Source organism: Epinephelus moara, chromosome 17 (genome assembly GCF_006386435.1).
Source record: "Epinephelus moara isolate mb chromosome 17, YSFRI_EMoa_1.0, whole genome shotgun sequence".
Classification (NCBI taxonomy): domain Eukaryota; kingdom Metazoa; phylum Chordata; class Actinopteri; order Perciformes; family Serranidae; genus Epinephelus; species Epinephelus moara.
In genome coordinates, this window is record NC_065522.1 from 33480897 (window position 1) to 33499146 (window position 18250).

At 43.9% G+C, this 18250-nt stretch overlaps 1 protein-coding gene across 1 annotated transcript in view; it reads right to left on the bottom strand.

Moving 5' to 3' along the window:
* The window catches only part of rnf175 (ring finger protein 175), a 394559-nt gene that overhangs the window by 337066 nt on the left and 39243 nt on the right, over positions 1-18250 (bottom strand). The window lies entirely within an intron of this gene.

The window sequence follows — 18250 nt, forward strand, 5'->3', positions numbered from 1 at the left end:
AGAGAGAGAGAGAGAGAGATAGATATAGATATATATAGATATATTCTTTGTGTGTGGAATATATGCTGACAATAACCCATAAACGATCACGCCCAGAGCCGCCAGTGTCAACAACATTTTGTAGAGAGGGGGATAAGTGCTGTCCCATTCCTATTTGTAGCATCCGGAGCCCTTTCAGACTCTCACACTCAATCACTTACAGCTGACGTCAGTTAAGTCAGTGAGGGTTCAGGGCTTGAGTCTTTAGGGGCCGGATTGGACTTGGGCCACAGACAGACACGACATGGACAAACACAAATATGACACTAAACATATATTCAACTGTGCGGATCTGGACCACTGCTTCAGAGGCCACGCTGTGATTCTACCATATATGATTTAAAGGTTTAATTCAAAATTTAAATACATGTACTTCATATGTTTCCAAATGTTATATGTTACATATGACATATGTTTCCATTGGAAAACTGACAGCAGAGCAATTTCTGCCCACAGGTTATTTCAAGATTTAACCAGAAAATAGAAATGACAGTAGGAAGTCAGAAATAGTCTGTAGAGTACCACACAAAGAGGATCCATCATGTGTTGCAACACCAAAGAGGAAGAAGTCTGACCTAAAACAGACGGGACGGTTCAGTTATTGGACCACTTCCTGATGTTTTTAAATAAACCTTAATTCACATGTATTTATCTTTAAGGTAAAAAACAAAGCTTTATTTCTCGGGTGGCACACGTTGCTCCTGTCTGCATCAATCCTCTTATTCCACTTTAATAGGAACCTGCTGCTGCGGATTGTTTAACGTGCACCAAACAGGAAACACTTGTGATTCAAAACTGAGAAAAGAAGTTGCTTTTGTTGTGATTTGTTGTTGTTGCCTGGATTATGTTCAGAATTATGGGTTGGCGTCCCGACTCCTGTGATTCTATGATTCTCCCACAGTGAGGTGAGAGTGCAGCGTCTCCATCAGTGACTGACATATTTCTATTAGATAAAACCCAAACATTAGACATTTGAATCACAGACATTTATCATCCATGTCATCAGTCCGTCATGTCTGACAGGATTCAAATGACCTGCAAACAAAGACTGGTGTTTATTCAAATGACACTGTGTCACGCCTGGAAGCCTGTGTGTGCACAGACAGCAGCTCGGTGGAAAGCTTCTGTCAGGTGATTCATAACCACCATAAATATAAACTGTTTTACAAAAAGGACCGCGGCCAGGTGCGGCCTAACCATCCAGATTCTCAGTCATGCTCGAGCCCCGCTCTGTTAGACAGGTCAGTGCCGACGTGACTGTTCCTGCAAACAGCTCTGGCAAAAACACACTCGAAGGAGTCAAGCATTGCTTCACCAAAGAAAGAATGCACAAACCACTTATACACAAGTGTTCAATACAACACATACACAGACAAGGTGAGCATCAGCTTTTATTAATATAAATATGCATCCATCCAACTAATTAAAAACCCGACTTTTTTACATTAAAATGCCTCAAAATGATCAAAATTTAATGCAGAAAATTATGTGATATTCATACTGTGACTGTCCATGTCATTATCTCATTAAAAAGAACCGGGCCTAGAACTGATCCCTGTGGCACACCAGAAGTGCTACTTAAAAGGCCAAATGAGTATTTGGTTACAGATTAACAGAGAAGCTTTGCTCCATCGTTTAACAGCACCGAGATCATCCACCAGTTTTTACAGAATGGTAAAATAAGGTCAAAGTATAACCAAAGTGTTTCCATTCAAAACTACAGTGACACAAACATATATACTATAAACTACTTTAACAATTTAGAGTTCGCATGTAATCCTGTTATATTTAATCCTAGTCCTGATATATTAGATAATATTTATTATATTTTCTAAAGTCTATAACAACTGATGTTTTCTATATTCTCATATTGTGTTATAAATAATACAACAACTAGTCAAAAATGTGTGCTTGCTGAACAGCACAGATTTATTCTGACACTCTCTGGCACACTATTAGAATCAAATCTAAATCAGATGCTTCAATATGTTTTACAGTTTCAGGGAAGTCACATTTTAAATGTAATGTTTTTGTCAGACCTGGTGTCATGACGGTCCCTCATGGTCCAAGCTTCTGACACGTATTTAAACAGAATTTTCATTAAATTGGCAAAAGAAAACGTGGGTGCTGGGCGATATGGCCTATAAATAATATCAGAATATTTTTAGGCTACACGATAAATATCTTGATATTCTGAAATCTACTATCACTGCAGACTTTTAAAACACTAAACTATGAAGTAAATTACTGTTATGACAAAGTTAGAAAACACGTTTTCATCCCAACTTGCAAAATGTCGCCACGTGGTCAGCGGACTTTCACATCTGTGTGATGTGACGCGCTACGTATCCTCCTCCGCCTGTTGTTGACGTTCTGGGACGCCTGTTACACACATTGTGCTTTTTCAAAATAAACTTCTGTTTTCACAGCAAATGTACAGTTTCTGCTCGTTAGATGCAGACAGTCTTTTTAACAAAAACTTACGACATCAGTAAAACACCTCGCGATAACGTTTATTTCCTTGCGTGGCAACAGCCCGTGTTAAATTTAGGCAATAAAAGCACGTGGTAAGGTTTGGACAACAACATTCTCCTGGGAGCGTCACACTGCAACAAAAGGTGCCTTTTTGCATTGGTGCCTGACACCTAAATCTAAGACTAAGACATTCAGTTCATTTGTTGTTGACGGAAAAAAACATCAGTTGGTGTTGTACCGACGTAGTGCTTTTATTTTGAAAGAGACTGTATCAAACTGTACATTTCCTGTGAAAACAGAAGTGTATTTTGAAAACAGACAATGCATGTAACAGGCTGAAGTTGACACGGCGTCCCAGAACGTCAACAACCAACACACCCAGGGTACCTTGGACGTCATATGTGGACGTGGAAAGTCCATGACCAAACGTGGACATGTGCCCAGGTCACAGTGAGGATGTGATGGGCCCCTGGTGAAATCACTGAGCGAGTGGCGGTATTTGATGACGTTGGAACGAGCGCGGGCTGTAGATAACGAACTGTTACAATAAAGTTAAATTAAATATTGTTATAAAATAAGAAGAAGTACTGTTACAATAACAAAAGATAAATCATTGTTATAATATTGTAAAATACAGTTTTTTTAAAAAGACAAACCCACTGATACTTTAAGTCTAAAGCTCCCAGCTGGTCTCCAGTTCCTATATAACAGTGTAACTCAATCTCAGATCATCTAGTTTCATGTGGTCTGATCTGAATCATCCTGGGTCAGTGGTGTGTTTACAGCCTGGCAGTTTTCCTGCTCTGTGTAGGAACAGCAGAGGCAGCACCAGACTGCTGGGCAGATTGAACCAGCCTGCAGAGACAGTCGCCCCCTCTCGAACACCGTGGCTCACTGATTGTGAGGTGGCCACTAAATTGCAGACCAGATTCCCTCCAAACTTCAACAGCAGCACTCCCATTATAAGTATGATGGTGCGGAAAGCCCTTCGCTTTGATTGGTGAACCCCCACCCTGTCCCCACCCGCCTGCCCTGGCCGTGGGCGGCTCAAAGCGCAGAGAATGGAAAGGCTGCAGAAAGAGCTGCCAATCAAAAACAAGACCATTTGGCAGGCGCCTGGGACAAATATGTACTCTGGGAGACGGCTGATCATCAGGTACAGGAAAGCAATCCATACAAAGCACTGCAGCCAAACACACACCGTACTGATGTTCCTGATCCTGACCCCATGCCCCTGTCTCAGCCTCAGGTAGGTGATGGGGTGGACAACAGCCAGGTAGCGCTCCACACAGGTCAGCATGGGGAAAAGCATCTGTCCAGACCAGGGGAAACCCCCAATGACTTTCCCCACCCGCGCCATCCAAGGGAGAGATATGAACAAAGCGCAAATGCAGACAGTATTCCCCAACACTCCAATCAGCTCCATGACAGCCATGTTGTAGGTCATGAAGTCAGAGATGCACATGACTGCTGCTGAGGAAACCGAGTGCTGCTTTTTCCATCGCTGGAATCCCAGATAGAGGACGAAGATGGAGAGAGGGAGGAGCAGGAGGATGTTGGCAAAGGTGGAGGCAATGAATACGTACAGAGGGCAGGCAGAGCATGGAGGGGGATAGAAGGACTGAGAAGGAAGGGAGCCGTTAACGGAGGATGAATTGTTGACTGACATGTTCAAACAGCGGAGGCCTGATGAAGAGGAGGGAGGAGGAGATGGAGAGAAAATTAGATCTAAAGAGAAGGACAGGAAAACAGAAATTAGACACATGAAATGACTGAAATCAACTGTGTAAGTTATTACACAGCTGAGAATCAAGCTGAGCTGAGAGCTGAGAATCAAGCAGGTACAACCATCGCCATCTTTGTTTAGCACGTTAGCATGCTAACGTTAGCACACGGCACAGCTGAGGCTGATGAGAACCACATTGGTTTCGTGAGGGCAGACACTGTAGGTGNTTTCCGTTGACTACAATTCTTTGAATTTTCATTGACTAAAACATTTTGAATTTTTGTTCACTACATTTTTTTTTAAATTTTCATCGACTTAAACATTTTGAATATTTGTTCACTATTTTTTTTTTAAATTTTCATCATCTAAACTGTTTAACATTTTGTTCGGCTAAACCATTTCAAATTTTTTTTGGACTAAAACATTTTTAATTTTCATTGAGTTAAACATTTTAAATTTCCGTTAACTACAATTCTTTGACTATTCATCGACTAAAACATTTAGAATTTTTGTTCACTACAATTTTTTCAATTTTCATCAACTAAACTGTTTAACATTTTGTTCAACTAAACCATTTCAAACTTTTTTGGACTAAAACATTTTGAATTTTCATTGACAAAAACTTTATGAATTTTCATCATCTAAAATATTTTGTTTTCATTGATCAAGACAATGAATGATGCAAAAAGACAACAACACTGTGGCTGATGTGAGGCCACTTGGTTATGGTTAGGAAAAGATCATGTTTTGGCTTAAGATACCCGGTTTAGGGGGCACAATCCCAGCAGGACACACAATGATGACTCGCCAGATCACAACTGGTTGTGTTGCTTGTGGTCTGATGCTCATGTAAATGTCACACCTTCCACCTCTCTATGACAAAGTCAGCTCATAAACTATGTCACTTCAGAAATGCAATGATACGTTTGAAATGTGCAAATGGAACATATTCGTGGTTTGCAGAAACATACAATGCCAACATTTTCTGCTGGCCTCTGATGCATTTGAAGTGGAGGAAGAAACATAAGAATAAATGGCACTAATGCTTTTGGTGCAAGCTATTAGAAGTAAAAACAAGGCGCATGAATCCATCAGTGTGAGCAAACAGCATCTCAATGTGATAAACTTAGTACAACATTTCAGTTCATTTCTCATCTTGTTTATGTTATGTTATGTTTATGTTGCACACTTTTTCTTAATCCAACTGAAATCACAGTCGTCACTGTTTCTTCTCCACGTCACATTATATTCCATACTATTGTCAGTTTTAATACAAAATCTAATCAGTAAGTCAATAAATAAATCCACTAAGAGGATTAAAAAATGTTCATCTCACCTGAGGCGTTGCTTCCTGATTGTCCTTCTACTGTTGGCGAAGTCATTGACTGCTGTGTGCAGGTTTGTGTGTGTGTGTGTGTGTGTGACCACCTATGTAATGTTTCACGTGGTTTTTGTGTGTAAAGTGTTGTTGGGGCGGGGCTGTTTTCTTCCACGTGGAAAAACTATTTATCATCGTTCATGTTTTTTGTGTTTGCTACAGCATGGACTGGAAAGGTCAGGAGGTCACATAAGCATGGGACTGTGCACACAACAAACAGCTCTATCCACGGCCCTGAAATTTTAGCGTCTGCTAACCCAACCCAGTCTCACTCCATGATCACTGAAACATGGGACTTGGTTAGTGACTTTCGGCATGCTGTCACATGACGAGCTAGTACCCCAGAGGTCCTGTGTCCATGCCGAGACTGGTCAGAGTCAAGTCCGATTCAAGGTAGGGCCTCTCACCTGTCGAGGCATGGACACAGGACCTCTGGGAGGTGTCCTGTTGGAGTCTGGCACCAGTGTGTTGGTGGTGGATCCTTTGAGACCTGTTGGTCGTGAGGTGGGTACTGGCAAGTCTCACATGCTTGGTTGGATTAGGATCTGGGGAATTTGGAAGCCAGGTTGACGTCTTGAGGTCTTTGTCACATTCCTGAGGCCACTCCTGAGCAGTTTTTGCAGTTTGCCATGATGCACTGTCTTTCTGGGGGGCTACTGCCATCGGGGAGTGTCGCTGCCATGTGGGGGGGTGCTTAGTCTGCAACAGTGTTTGGGTGGGTGGAGCACATCAAGCAGCGATTGATAAGCAAGATAATCAGTGTTATATCCTCCACCTGTCAGTGGTTTAATGTTGTGGTTGATTTGTGGATATTAAAATAGACTCAAGTGTAATTCTGCCCTGTAAAACCAGGAGTACTGATACTGAAGGTGACCCCATGACGGACATCTATACAGGCCTCATTTGCAAATGTTCCCAGAAGTAACAGGACGCACAAGCTTAACTCACTTCTGTGAACTTGTGCGACTCGTGCTGATCATGCATCATGTAGACATCGTCCATGTGTTTGACAGGATTCTAATGACCTGTAAGATAAAAGTGCTGCTGATTCAAATCAGAACACCTGTGTTTTCTCAGTTTGGCTGTGTGTACATGGTGACGTCCTTTAGGAAGGTTGATGACAACAGTCACTACCAGAGGTCCTGTGTCCATGCCTCCACAGGTCAGAGGTTAAACCTCGGATTGGACTTGGCTCTGACCTGTGGAGGCATAGACACAGGACCTTTGGGGTACCAGCACATCCCACAGATGCCTGATCGGATTGGGATCTGGGGAATTCGGATGGCAGGTCGACACCTTAAACCCTTTGTCACATTCCTCAGGCCAATTCTGAGCAGTTCTTGCAGTGCATTGTTCTGCTGGGGGTCTGTTTAGGGGTTGTACTTGGTCTGTAACAGTGTTTGGGTTTCCAGGACCAGAGGTTTCCCAGCAGAACACTGCAGTGTAACAAGATGATCAGTGTTATTCACTTCACCTGTCAGTGGTTTTAATGTTCTGGCTGATCGCTGTAGGGGCCTTGAATACTCACAATCAATTCATCGATTTATTCATCATCAAATCCAGGAACCCATCAGATGATAAAGCCTCTGGGTGCAACAGCCAATATTTCAGGGGTTCCGGTGTAGCCAGCAACGTTTCAAACTGACGCCGTCTAGCAGGGTATCATAACACCACAAAAGGTTCTGTCCAGCCGCCTTTCAAACTGACACCGCCTTGCTCGTACTCGTACTCGTACTCGTACTCGTACTCGTACTCGTACTCGTCATCCTCTGCTTATCCGGGTCCGGGTCGCGGGGGCAGCAGCCTCAGCAAAGAAGCCCAGACAGTCCTCTCCCCAGCCATTTCCATCAGCTCTTCCGAGGGACCCAGAGGCGTTCCCAGGCCAGCCGGGCGATGTAATCCCTCCAGTGTGTCCTGGGGCGGCCCCGAGGTCTCCTCCCGGTTGGACATGCCCGAAACACCTCCCAAGGGAGGCGTCTGGAAGGCATCCTTACCAGATGCCCGAACCACCTCAACTGGCTCCTCTCGATGTGGAGGAGCAGCGGCTCTACTCCGAGTCCCTCCCGGATGTCCGAGCTCCTCCCCCTATCTCTAAGGCTGAGCCCAGCCACTCTGTGGAGGAAACTCATTTCGGCCGCTTGTACTCGCGATCTCGTTCTTTTGGTCACTACCCAGAGCTCATGACCATAGGTGAGGGTTGGAACGTAGATCAACTGGTAAATCGAGAGCTTCGCTTTCTGGCTAAGCTCTCTCTTCACCACAACAGACCGGTTAAGCACCCGCATCACTGCTGACGCCGCCCCAATCCGCCTGTCAATCTCCCGCTCCATCCTACCCTCACTTGTGAACAAGATCCCGAAATACTTAAACTCCTCCACCTGAGGCAGGACCTCCCCCCGGACCTGGAGTGGACCATCCACCCTTTTCCGGCTGAGGACCATGGCCTCAGACTTGCACTGTATCATAATACCATGAAAGGTGAATGTTCCTCAGCTCTAACAGGAACTTGAGGAAGATATTCCCCAGCTCTGTACTCACTTAGCATGACATGGGTTAGGTTAGGGGACTAAAATCATGACTCTGAGAGTGATGAAATTGTACTAGCAAAGTACTTTGTCTAAATATAGCTGCTCTTTCTGTTGGGAGAACACTTAATAAATAAATAAACTGACCCAATAAATAACAAGTGTATCACAAAAACAAATGTATTGAAAGGAGCTCTATGGCTGGGTCTAACTCCCATCTCCAAACAGGTTAAGGTTAGGGAAAAAAGACCTGGAAAGGCAGTCTGAAACCTTCACATGCAATCTTACTGGTCAATTTTAATATTTTTATAGCACCTTGTCTAAAAGTGTCATGTATTGATACGCAGAGTGAACCAAAGCCAGTTTAAGAGTAGAGAGTGATGAGAAAGTGGCATGAATACAAAGGAGTGTTGATGAAGCAGGGAACATCAGACCCTTGGAATATAGGTATGCTCCCATTATACCTGCGTGCAGCCAACCAAAGCCCACTCAGATGTAATTGGTCAGAGCTACTTGGACTACAAATGGGAATCTGTTGCCTACAGATTCTGAATATGCAGATGTCTGTTTATACAGATTATGTGCTGAGGTCACACATAAGGCGAGCACTGGGTCAGACAGTCACACAAAATAATTTATTGGTTTTGCAATATGCAAAAACCTCCTAAGTCCCGCCACATGTCACTCGATATCAGTGAGAACGTGGACACGCAGGAGAACAATCAGACAACATCACTGACGAGGTGAGAGACATTTAATAACTTCAATGTCTATCAAAGTATATTCTTAGAGTAATAATTACTGTTCCAGGAGTATTTACCAGATACTCTGCCTAGATGCCAAATATGGGGTGTTAAGTTGCCCGTTAATGGAGACACTGAGGCTGAGACAGACCCACAGGAGAGCTGAAGTTAATGTTAGTTTGGGGGCTCCAGTTTCTGGCCTAAGATAAAGTCTGATCTTATATCGTGATTCAATAAAGGCGAGCTAAGTCTCTCCTTTAAGCTCACATTGACAGTGCAATTTTGATCCTCTGTCTGCACCTATACTTTGTTCGTCTTTATCTCAATCTCTCTTTTTCTCTTCCTCCTCCTCCTCCTCCTCTTGGAGGAGCTATGTAGCTGTACATGTTTCAACAACACTGGTTAATGTGTGGTTACATTTTGTCACAAAATTCACTTAGTTATGGTGGAAAAGATCACATTTGGGCTTACCCAGGGGGTACAGTCCTCATTATAAAAGCAACAATGTCTTGGTGAAGAACAATCACTTTTGTGGCACTATCCCAGCAGGAAATGCAGAAACACCCATGTTTGGTGCCCAGGAAGGTGCAAGAAACACAGCAATGCCTTGATAAAAGACAACTGGTTTTGTTGGTTGTTGTCCCACAGTTGTGTGCAGTGGTCTAAAGCTTGGCCGATGTCCTGTCAAGGTTTAACATCATCCATCCCTTCCACCTCCAGATGACTAACTCGGCTCACATGTGACATAGCTTTAGAAACGCTGATATTATCCGCATGAAACATGCAAATGCAACATCTTTGTGGTTTGCAGAAATGTACAATGCCAACATTTTCTTCAGGCAACAGGACCGATATCCGTCTCTGTCTTTTCCCTTTGTCTACACTTCCTGTCTTAACTTTCTCTTCGTACTTTTTTCCCCCTCAGGCCAACACCTTCGCACAGGATGGCAGCTAACTCTACCAACGACCAACTACTCCACTATTGCTCCAACTCTACAATTGGAACTAATATCAGCACTGCCAGTATTGCCTTAAGAACCTTCCTCACCTTGCCTCTCTGCTCTCTCGTCCTGTACCTGGGTCACCAACGATGGCGGCAGCAGCGCTCCTTTAAAACAACAAGCCACTCTGACATCTTCACCTACAACACGGCTGTCTTAAATCTGATCTGGGGCCTGGGGTGCATCTGCTACGTCTGTGGCACGTATGGTAATCTGCCGAAGATTGTGTATGTAGGAATCTATGGTACTTCCTTGGTTTTCTATGGAGAGTCCCTCTTCCACGTCCTGACCTGTGTGGAGCGATACCTGGCCGTCGTTCACCCCATCACCTACATGGGATTAAGAAATGAACGTGGTGTCAGGATCAGAAACATCAGTATTGCATGTGTTTTGGCTGATGAGCTTTGTGATGACGGGCGTAACTGCTCTGTATCTGCCTGATTTACCCATCGTCCCATCAGTCTTACTTTTGGTCTTCTCCTTAGCAGTCGTGTCTTTCTGCAGCCTTTCTGTTCTCTGTGTTCTGATTCGTCCAGGCCCAGGGGAAGGAGGTGGGGAAAAGCAGCGGGTTGACCAGTCAAAGCAGAGGGCTTTTCAGGCTATCATAGCCATACTGGGAATGCTGGGGTTGTGGTTTGCAGGGCTCCTTGCTTCCACCGTCCTGAACGCCTCTCCCCGGTTGAGCCAAAGTGTCGGCTGTGTGTTGCTGTCATCTGTATCCCTTTTTAATCTGCCCTGCAGTCTGATGTTGCCTCTGCTGTATCTGCACAGGGCAGGAAAACTATCATGCTGCTGTTATAACAAAGAGTGAAGACATTAAACAACTCACTATGGGGACTAAGGTCGCTGTAGTGGTTACTGTGTTGTTGCATGGTGGTTACTTTGATGTTAGGGAGGTTGTTAGCTTATGGCTAGGCTGTCACAAGGACTGGTGGCAGACGTGTTTCAAGGTGGCTGCAAAGTGGTTGTAGTGTTGTTGTGCGTTCCTGCTTGGGTGTTGCTCAGTGCTTCTAAGCGTGGCTGCTACAGGTTGGCAAATTCATACATATCCCACATATTTTGAAAGGCTGTGATCATGTGACCAATGTGCTGACAGCAGTAAATAAGGAAGCCGCCCCGGGGGATTTAAGGAAGCAGGTTGGGGTGGTGGATGGGTCACAAAAAAACAGACTTTAAGGCAAGATTTTCCTCTGGTCACTTCCTGTCAACGTCACAGATCAGAAGCACAGAGAGTTGTTGACTAGAGATGATGCGCCGTCTCATGGTGGTCACTTCCTGTGAACCGGCAGGTTTTTACAACATTACAGAACGGAGCGTTGACAGTAGTTGTTTCAACTCGTGGACTTCAATGACCCCTGAGGTCCCCTAACCTAAACCTAAGTCTGACTTAACATTCAAACAGTCCTTTTAAGTACCAACGTGTTCTCATCCCAAGTCGTCACATGTTGTCACTTTGTCAGAGGCCTTTCACCTCTACATATTACACAGTAGGTATCCTCCTGCGTCTGCTGTTGACATTCTGGGATGTTGCTATGAATGCTGGGATGTCAGAAAAGCACATGTTTAGGTTTAGAAACAAAATTTTTTGGCTCCACATTCATACAGGAAGTGAACACCGGCCTCCCAGGTGAAAGTCCAGTGTTTGTTGGTCCCATCCACCTCCCCTCCCACCCCCTACAGGGACTTTCCTGCTCCTTATATTATGTCATTGCGGGCAGCATTTCAACCTGTATCATATCACCACAACAGGTTCCTTCCAACCGCTTTATGAGCTAACACTGCCCGTCCATGTATCATACCACCATGGCAGGTGCTGTATGGCCGACTGGCGGTGTATCATTAAAACGCAAAAGGTTCTGTCCGGCCGCATTACCAACTGACGCCACCTGGCGGTGTGTCATGCCGCTGCGAATGAGGCTTTTGACGTCAGGTGTCAGGCACCTAAGCGTCGGTATTTGATGCCTCTGGAATGAGAACAGGCTGTCAGTACTGAGGACCGGCCAAAATGTCCTCACAGCGCAGATGTGTCCCCACTGTGATGGCTCATAACTGAAACTGAAGTGAAAACTGAAATTTATCAAAACTTGTCCATCATTACTCTTATTTGAATCTAATATGAAAGACCACCTGTGACATAATGTATTAGTTGTGTTAATGTGTCTGTTTTATCTATTTATGATCATTTTAACTTCTTGTTTTGTCTGTTATATTCTCACGTTTAGTAGAGAAATATTTGTATTAGAATAGATTTGAAATTCTAGAGGGGAAGTTTTCACCATAAGCTCCTTTGGGTTCCTTACCTCTCCTGCACAATCCCTGCCATGTTTATTTTATATATTTGTTTTAATCACATCTTGTGTGCTAATAAAATTCAAATTCAAATTCAAATTAGTGCACACAAAGATGGCAATACAAGCATTCACACACAGAGCAAACAGGTGCTGTTTGACACCATGAGATTTGAATGCACAACTCTTTGTCCATGACTCATCTGAATGCTGTCAAATATTAACTTTCATGGACTCAAACCATAGTTTGATGGTTTGATGTACTGGTGACACCTGTTTAAATAAACACACTGATGTTATTGTTTGATGATACGCATTACTGTACATGTCTGTCTGTATCAGTGATTAATAAATGACCTTTACTGTGTTTATAATGCGTTTGTGTCCATGATTTATTACAGGATTTGTCTTGGAGGTCATTCAAGGTGTGACCTCAGACAGTGAGATGATATTAAATGCTGTTTCTCTTTTCTCATCATTTATCATCAGGTGCAATAAGCTCATGATTCTTTTGCTGGACGTGAACAGTCCAACTTTCAAATCCTCCAAGTACCAGTGGATGACACATTCATTGGAACAAGATGCCTTCTTTTATTCGTGGGAAGTTTTGATGGCCTGCACATCTGACATGTCAGAATACAACTGTGATTAACTTAGAAATTTTATTTTGAAGGACTTTGTGGGATTTTTTGTGCAGTAATAAACAAAAAACCTAAAAAAACAAAAACAAACCTTCTGTTCATTCCAAATCAGACCAGTGTCACAAGATGTCTGCAGATGTCTGTCTATACAGATTACATGCTAACTGCTGAAGTCACAGATGGGGCGAGCACTGGGTCAGACAGCTCATTATTCAGTCACACAAAATAACTTATTGGTTTTGCAATATGCAAACCTCCCAAACCTCCCAGCCACATGTCACTCGATATCAGTGAAGAGCAGCTGATGAGGGTGGAGACGCAGGAGGAGAACAATCAGAAAACATCACTGACAAGGTGAGTGACATTTAATAACTTCAATGTTTATTAGAATTGTAAGAAGTAAAAAGTAATGATGGGATAATTCCTGTTGCATGAGTACTATCAAATACTCTCTCCTGGCAAAATAAGTGCTTCATTGGTGATGCTGCATCGTAGCTAAAAGGGGTGTTAAGTTGCCCATTAATGGAGACATTGAGGCTGAGACAGACCCACAGGAAAGCTACAGTTAATATACGTTTGGGGGCTCCAGTGTTTTGTTTCAGTCACTGCAGAGAAAGGAGGCAAAAGAAGTGGTGCGTTAGGCTGTAGGAGACGTGACAAGTACAAGAGGGGAAAACCTGTTTTAGCATTTCTGACCTAAGATAAAGTCTGATCTTATATCGTGATTCAATAATGGAAGAAAAAAGAGGGCAAAAAGAACGTGTTGTAAGAAATCCAGGACGTTGTAATGGCCTATGAATTAAAAAAGATCGTCAATTTGTTTTAATATCGGTAAAGTATAGGTGTTAAAACGTAAGGGCCACTTGCTTATGTTTTTGTTTTATTTGCTTTGTTTAGTTTTTTACGATGCACAATTTTTAAAATCCATTTATTTTTTATTTTTCAATGAAGTCGCAAAAAGACTTATTTTGGGTGCCCGAGTAATAGGTGGAGCATTTCCAAGGCTTTGCTGGCCACAAAACTCTCCTGGTTGAATCATCAATACAAAAGATGAACAACTACTTTAGAAAATAAAACATAAAATATCTGGTTCTTTGCCAAAGGTCCGAAGGTACAAACTAGACAGTACTATAAACCAATCACTGAGAGTTAAATCTTATTTTGAATCAACACAACACAGAGTTCACACATTCTGTGTTACAGATAAACACACTTTGCAGCTGTGTCCTGGAGGCGGTCCTTCAATTAGCACCCCGTAGCAACTTAAATTAAGCCAGAGCAAGACCCAGTGCCAGAGGCTCTGCTTGACCGCCCCAACTACCTATCATATGAGCAAACTTTCTGTTGCTGCCTTTACATGGCTTAAATGAGTTAGACTTAGCTGGAAGTCTGAGCTGCCATCCTTTCAGGGAAGTAGTGTCGTAGATGTTTGCTAGCTAGCTAATTCCTGCCTCATTTGTGGTCTGATTTAGTAAATTTATCAAATTCAGTGCCCCATATCAGAATTACGAATCAAATACTAACCTTATAGGAAACACTGACTTAAAAATAAAATACATTGTAACATTATGGTTTTAGCTGGCTAATGTTAGCTATTTTGCTAATGCAGATGAATTGCTACCTAGCTATCGTAGCAAAATACTGTCTTGAGTGATTAACGTCATCTGATTCATCCAGACTCCAGGGCTGATTCACGACCCCAGGAAGTGTGCCGGGCTTTTCATAGTGGCCAAACAGTTTAATTACAGCTTCCAAACCTGTCACGTGATGCCACTGGGCCCAAAAATACTCTTTCCCCTAGAATCATGATGGGCAAAAGACATCTTTAAATCAGTAGATATATTTTTTTGAGCTTCAAAACACCCTCCAAATGACTCATTTCACTCCATTTGGTCCGATAACATTCGGAAAGTCCAGCAGAGCCGCAAGATTAAATCGTTTGTATCCCCACTAAACTTAGTGGAGCATTAAACAGGAAGTAGCTGCTACACCGGTGGAAGTCTCTAGTGTGCTATGGGCCCAGTGATGCGGACGCAGCGCAGATTATCCAGGTAATATTATACTACAAAAATAAAGCAGTTTTGGCTTAATGCACCACTGAGCAACTTTCACAGCATTGAATGGGGTGCTGTCGCCAATGATGTATCTGTTTCTATTTAGGCCAGTAAAGTGGCTAGCTTGCCGTTTGCAAATGACTTCATTAGCTAACGTTATGAAGCAACCAACATCAGACCCATGCAGCATAGCTTAGTTAGAGCTGGCTAACTTTGGCTTGCATGCTTGCTATCCTTATTGTGAGCAGAATACAACCTGAGTGAATATGTCAGCTGGCTAGCTCGTGCTTTATCAGCTAACGTCATCCATGATACAAACTTATGCATTTTGAAAAATGGTATTGATTTAGCCAACAATAAATTACGTAATGGTACAAGGCGCCTTTCGCTAGCTAACAGCGACACAGGAGCGGACAATGAGCTAACTGTAAGTTAAGGTTAGCCAGATAGCTGTTACTTCTACACAGCTCTGTCATTGGGTGCTTCGTAACGTTACCTGAAAAAGCAAATTCCAAAGGGCGAGCTACTTAGTGTCATGGGGCCAATGGTCCAAATGAAAGTTGGAACATTGTAGATAGTAATGTTATTCTAAATATGGCTGTAATTTATTTTCCAGCATCATGTAGATACAATGTCAGTCAATCACGTTCACCTCGTATGTGTCACGTTACTAATGTTTCGGCTGATGCCCAGGTGCTCGCCCGCAGCTATGGAATGCCAGCGTGAGCAACAGAAGGCTGACTGCAATTCATTTCACGGCCATCAATGTCGTTGCAATTGTTTTATGAAAGTTATGTAAAGAGTCTTAAAGAAAAATTTTAATCTGACTGTGTCTCAGTCTCTTTTCACTTTTTACACACCTCATGTCTCCTTCCTCTTTTTAACTCCTCAGGCCAGCAGCTACATACGGTAGATATGGCGGCAAACTCCTCTACCACTGTCAACTCCAGCAATCATTTACCGTACGATTGTTACAGCTCCAGAGTTAGCATTTACATCAGCGTTGCCAGTATTGCCTTAAGAACCATCCTCACCTTGCCTCTCTGCTCTCTCGTCCTGTACCTGGGTCACCAACGATGGCGGCAGCAGCGCTCCTTTAAAACAACAAGCCACTCTGACGTCTTCACCTACAACATGGCTGTCTTAAATCTGATCTGGGGCCTGGCGTGCATCTGCATTATCTGTGGCGTGTATGTTAACCTGCAGAAGATGATAGACGCAGGAATCTACACTTCTTCTTTTGTTGTATGTGGAGAGGCCTTCTTCCACATCCTGACCTGTGTGGAGCGATACCTGGCCGTTGTTCACCCCATCACCTACATGGGATTAAGAAATGAACGTGGTGTCAGGATCAGAAACATCAGCACTGGATGTGTTTGGCTGATGAGCTTTGTGATGACGGTCGTAACTGCTCTGTATCTGCCTCATTATCCCATCATCCCACTGATTATCCTGTTGGTCTTCTCCTTAGCAGTCGTGTCTTTCTGCAGCCTTTCTGTTCTCTGTGTTCTGATTCGTCCAGGCCCAGGGGAAGGAGGTGGGGAAAAGCAGCGGGTTGACCAGTCAAAGCAGAGGGCTTTTCACACTGTCACAGCCATACTGGGAGTGCTGGGGTTGTGGTTTGCGGGGCTGCTTGCTTCCAGTGGCCTGTACAACTCTCACCTGCTGAGCACCAGTGTCCGCTGTGTGTTAGCGGCATGTTCAGGCTGGTTTAATCTGCCCTGCAGTCTGATGTTGCCTCTGCTGTATCTTCACAGGGCAGGAAAACTATCATTGTTCTGTAATCACAAGTAAAGAAACAGATTAAATGCACGCAAAACACAGTTGAGTGACTCAGTTACAACATGCAGAATGAATTGATGGATTAAAGCATTAACTGTGGTGACTGTGGTTACCAAGACGTTCACTATGTTGTTGCATGGTGGACACTTTGATGTTAGGGTGGTTGTTACGGCTAAGGTGTCACAAGAGGTTGCTAATATATTCTATGTAGTTGCAGTGGTGTTTAATTGGTTGGTTGCTGAGATGATTCAAGGTGGCTGCCAAGTGGTTGCAGTGTTGGTGTGGTAGCTGCTTGGTCGTTGTGCTCGGCTGCTGAAGGTTGGCGAATGCTGTGGGTTTTTTTTTTTATCAATCTTGTACGTTGTGTTAACTCACAGGAGATATTTCGATCAGCCTGTGGGGTCTGGTTGTTGGTTGGGGCTGAAGCCCTCAACTTTTGAGAAGAAGTGAGCTGAACAGACCTCTCTGAGCTGCTGCTCATGGCGCCGTACACATGCTGCGTTTTTGCTCCTTCTAATTCATTGTTTTCAACGTAGATGCATGGCAGGTGCGCTCAAATGCCAGAGCGACGCCGTCACAGCGGGCAGCCCTTCCTGAGTGCCTAAAAACCGAGTTCAACCTTTGGAGCGCAGCAGCACGCGCCACATGTCATGTGACGAGGACCAACCAATCACAGCCCACAAATATCTTTCCTTCCTCAGTAAATATCAGCGTGTGATAAATATGGAGGAGAGGCTGATCATGTTAGTGCAGAGCTGTCAGAGCGTCTCATCTGTCCCACAGACACACAGGAAGTAGATCAGCTCTGACCTCAGTGTTTCAGGTAAACAGGCGATGATATGGTGCTGGTTATGGTCGCTTAGCAACCTCAGAAGCAACCTGCCGCCATGCTCTTGAAAGCTGGCACAGATAGCGGTTTCACACCAGCAGGGCACCGGCACGGTTCTGGTTCCGGCTCTGGCTCCGTCCTGGAGTCTCAGAACCTGGGTGCTGTCTGGCGAACCAGCCCGTGTCCGCACCAGTTTAAGCGGAACCAAAGTGGGAGGACGTTACTCCGTGGCACTCACGCGGAAGTAAACATAACAGCCAGCAAAATGACAGATCGCATGGATTATCTGCAAGCTTTAGCTTTGTTACTCCGCTTATTTGTTTTCATCCAATAATCCAGCATGCACCAACTGTTGATGATGAGAAGACATAGAAGACGATTACGTATAAGGCGAATGGTATGTAAAAAGTATATGCTCGTGTTTTTATAGATATCTATTAGGGATGGGCAGCACAAGCAAAAACACTATTCGAAAATCGTGGCAACTATCGACAATTTTTCGAATAATCCCCCCCTGAAGCCACGCACACAGAGATCCATTCATCATTAAAGGCCCGAACATACTCGGGCAGAACGTATGCGGAACGGACTCCATGGAGGTCCGCGTAGACTCATAGTGGACGTCCGCAAGCCCTGTGCGCGCAAAGCTCAGATTTTACGACCACGTGGACTCCGCTCCGCGCACCAGTGACTGCTCGGCATGTATTTTTCACATCACAGGGATTTTTCACGGACATTTTTACAGGAAACTACAACGCGGAAGTGCGCT